This window comes from Fukomys damarensis, unplaced genomic scaffold, assembly GCF_012274545.1.
Source record: "Fukomys damarensis isolate Sample0158 unplaced genomic scaffold, DMR_v1.0_HiC HiC_scaffold_4, whole genome shotgun sequence".
NCBI lineage: Eukaryota > Metazoa > Chordata > Mammalia > Rodentia > Bathyergidae > Fukomys > Fukomys damarensis.
Window position 1 is genome coordinate 30,346,530 of NW_022900916.1, and position 4,506 is coordinate 30,351,035.

The 4,506-nt window shown below is 37.6% G+C and overlaps 1 long non-coding RNA gene across 1 annotated transcript; it reads left to right on the plus strand.

Annotated features, from left to right (window-relative positions):
- Positions 1-4,330, plus strand: LOC104864985. Its single transcript, XR_781035.2, has 5 exons — positions 1-80; positions 217-320; positions 1,845-2,011; positions 3,472-3,569; positions 4,248-4,330. It is a non-coding gene; the product is annotated as an uncharacterized LOC104864985 (long non-coding RNA).
- The last annotated feature ends 176 nt before the right edge of the window (positions 4,331-4,506 follow it).

Sequence of the window (4,506 nt, forward strand, 5' to 3'; positions counted from 1 at the left end):
GTCCTGATGTTCTAAAGCCTCAAGACCTCAGACACTCAAAGTAAATTTTTCTTTGGTAAATTAGAAGACTCTGAATAAAGGTGAGCTGGTTTTATATTGATAATTATGATTATATTTTCATTTAATTCTACCTAGAGTGTATAACAAGTAGGCAATTGGTACTAAGCAAATACTTGTTTTAATGACAGATCTAAATAATGAACCATGCTATTTTAGACTTACAGGAGACATTAAATGCTCATGTGGCCCAAGTTCTCCATCTGACAGATTGAAAAACTAAAGCCAGATGGGTAATTGACCTGATCAAGACTGGACTATTGGTAAGTAGTAGGGCCAAGGCTCAAAGCCAGAGTTTATTTATAACTCTAAATTTAATCTGCTTTTCAATGTCCCATCTTTGGTTATTGAAATACTGACTCAATGCCTCAACAGATGATAGCAGCCTGTAATGACTCCTTTCACGGATTGTTAGACAATGCAATAAACAAACAAAAGTATCGATGAGTAAATCTTTCCAAAGAAGTTCGGATTTTAGAAACAGAACTATCAATTCTGGCTCTGCCACTGCAACTCATCAGTGGACCCTGGCAAGACAACAACTTCTGCATAGTCCTACTGGTGTGCAGAGCTGGCCCAAGGGAGCTGATGGCTAAATTTCAAGGAACACTGAGAGCCAGTTATTCAACACAACCATTGGTAAAAATTAAACTCTAAAAGCTTACTGTGGATTGATTTGTATTCTGAAGCATTAGGTGTTTAAAAATACTCACACCTCATTACTTCCTAATAATTTTAATACAGTTTACTATTATCTGAGATCTGGAGTCATGTTTTTTTGCATTGGTCTGGTGGTCTGATTTGCTTCTGTACATCTTTGTCTAACTCTGTTCAGTAATGATTTTCATAGCTTAAAATCAGCCATGATAGCAATATTTATACATCAGAAACCAGCAAACATCACAAATCAATTCTTTTTGTCTCAGAAAGCCAGCTGTTCAACACTCATGTGCACATAATGGCCTCCTGTTCATTATTTATAAAATGAGCTGGACACTATTTTCCACCGACTCACACTCCAATCCCAACTGACAAGCCAGTAGAAGGGAAAGGAAGAGAAACTCCTGCCCCAGTGTTCTCTGTGCATGGCCGCAAGAAGAACATACCAGGAACAGAAACAGAGAGTTATTAGATGGTGTGTGGTTTACCAGTGGAAAATAGACCAAAAACTCCAAATAAAGGAAAGAACTAAGAGAAGACATTTAAACCGGCTTTCTGTTCCTCCTTTACTCCTTCCACTTCTCCATTTTTGACTATAGATTACTCCGACCAAAGGAGCAATAACACTTCATGTAATAAACATGAGAGCTGCAACTAAAACAGTTACTTGGATTTCCCTCATGTAATTACCTTTTATATCCCAACTTGGTAATAATAATTAAAAAAATAAATATACCAATTCATAACACTTACTTCCATGAAATCGGTAATAAAAAGTACAACAAAGTTGTTCAGCTAGTTGAAAAAGATTCGTTTCATCTCAAGATTATTCAAGCATAACCAAAGCATTTGAATTCTGTAATAAAGGGCCATTGTGCAACCCTTAATTAAACACCAACCTAAATCCCTAATCTAGCTGTTTGCTAAAGATTTCCATGAAAGCAAATGGGGTAAACAACATTTTTGAGGGATTCACTATTCTTCTACTTTAAGACATCATTTAAATTTCTAAAATTGATACTTGAAGCATTGTTTTCCCAGAGAGGACATGTACACGACACCCAAGGTGAAGCGCAACCTGTCACTGAAGTGACACTGAGGCTTACACTCCTATCTTCTTTTCACAGCTTGCTCCTCTGGCATGAGATCCGGTGTCTAATCTCTCTAATGAATTAGCCGTCACTATCTCTTCCACCATATCCTTGGACTTGGAGGAACTGGAGACAGAGTTATGTGGCTGACAGAGAATGAGAAGAATCAGGAAAAGGAGAAAATAATATAATCTGACACTACAGTAATGAGCTTTACCATGAAATCTCACTCTGCCCAAAGGAAAATTGGAGTGGGGTAGGTAGCGAGGTGATGGAAGTAAAAGTAGACATGACATGTTCCTAAATGTTAGTCACAGTTTTGAAATAGGCAGCTCACCCTCATGATGAAAAACATCATACTGATGATGGTATGAGTAAAGAGCTACCAATTATCAAACATTTTCCTAGTCCTGTGCTAATTGCTTCATAGTTTTTATTTCTAACACTTACCAGGTAGGTTATAATCATCCCATTTTGTAAATGAGAAACTGCTGTTCAGAGGATTTAAGCTACTCACCTAATTTCACACAGATAGTAAGTTGTAGAACAAAGAACTGTGCCATTAGAGCTCAAAGTATGCCATCTCAAAATATGACTGGGGCATACTGAATACTACTGTAACTGATGGAAACAAGTAGGAGAGCACTCCTCCCTCCTCTGACTTTCCATATCTTTCTCTCCTGAGAGTGGATTATAAAACAATGCTATCTTACATCTTACCTCCCCTAAAAATAGGTTACAGGACCTTCATGCTGGGGGCAGTCCTGATCTGCACCAAAAGGGAAGCAATATCACAGGGAGAGGCCTAAAAGAGTTTGAACAGGACCTGATGACTTCCCCCATTGAATTACCGTTAGATTGCATTCTTCTGTCTTCTGATCATACTCTGCAGGACTACCCATGAAAATATAAAGTTTTCCCTAGTTCTTTGAGTCTTCATATTGAAGGCTCTTATGTCACTTATATTAAATAAATCTGCTCTGCTTTTCTCATTAGTCTTTTCATAGGGGTCTCAGCCATGAACTTTGTCATGGGTAAGAAAAAAAATTGACTTTCTCTTAATTACAGATACCAATCCTGATCAGTTTCCAATGACCACCCTATAGCCCCTCTGTTAGCATTTCCCAAAACATGCTATGCAAGCCAGGATTTGAAATTACTATACTATTTACCCACAGAATTAAATTATTCAGAATGTCTAAGAAGTTACACTGAAAGTTAAACTTTTAACTGAATATTTCACAAACCAAGAATATTTCATCAGCAAAGTTTTCTTTCTTATGCAATTTCAATATTAATTCCATGTAACACACTTTATGAATTTTATTCCTTCAACAAACAAGTTATAGAAATATCTCTACTCTCGGCTCTGTTTATGTGTCCTCAGGAAAGCATGTGGACAAACAGCTGTAGGAAACACATCTCTGAGTAGATGGGCTGGGGATGAGAAGGAATCAGATTAGACGAAAACGCAGGGATCCTGGAGTGCAAATAACCTTGTGGTAGATGGAAGTGCGATGGATTGAATAGGGAGTAGCACTTTATGCCATGGGAGAGAGGGATAGGGCCAGAGCTTGTTGTCCTATCTGTCTGCATGGGGGCTAACTGTGGAGGAACATCGTCTGCTGTACATTGTGAAATAATTGCTCTAATTGTTTTCTAGCAGGTAGAATAAGAATGGAACCAGGACACCAGTTAGGAGGCAACATATTATCCAGGAGAGGTGAAAGAGGATGGGGCCTGGGAGCAGTAGTGGAGGTGGTGAGAAACAGCTTTATTTTGAAAGCAAATATACCAGTGTTTGTTAAGTAATACACAAGAAAGATACAGTGACTGAGGAAGGGAAAGAAGAAGGAGGGATGAGAACTGTCTCAGGCCATTTTCTGATGCTATAACAAAATTTTTGAGCCTGGATAATTTATAAAGAATAGAAGTTTATTTGATGGCCCTGAAGGCTGGGATGTCCAAGAACATCTCATCGGCATCTTGTTGGCCTCTGGTGAAGTCCTTCTTCTGGCATGATAGCATGGTGGAGGGCATCACACAGAGAGACAAAGTAAGTGCGCTGGTTTAGGTCTCTTCCTTTTCTTATAGGAGCCTCACTCTCATGACCTCATTTAATCTTAATACCTCCCAAATATTTCACTTCCAAATTACCATTCACATGAATTTTTGGATTAAATTCTTAAACTTTTGAGAGAAACATTCAAGCCATAGGAAAACAATGAACAAAACAACTATTTTTTGCAGTATGATTGCATGCATTGTTATGGAGTAAATTATGTTACCCCCAAATATAGGTTGAAGTCCTAACTCCCAGTACCTCAGAATATCACCCTATTGGGAAAGAGAGTCCTTATAGATGTAATTAGTTAAATTAGAATGAGGTCATAGTGGAATTCAGTGGACTTTAATCAAATATAACTCTTGTTCTTATAGGAAGAGGAAGGAAATACAGAAAGGAAAATGTCACACAAAGATTGACACAAAGAAGAAGATAGCCATGTAACAACAGAGGGAGAGACAGGAGTGAATGGTACAAACTAATACACAATAGAACCATTACTAGAAATTTGGATGGTGTTGGAATAGAAGGGAGAAGGTACAAAACCCCTTCAAAATCTACTTTAATTGCCTGTTAATTCTCCAACAAAAAATTCTAAGTGACTAGCAAAAAAAAAAAAAAAAAAAAAAAAAA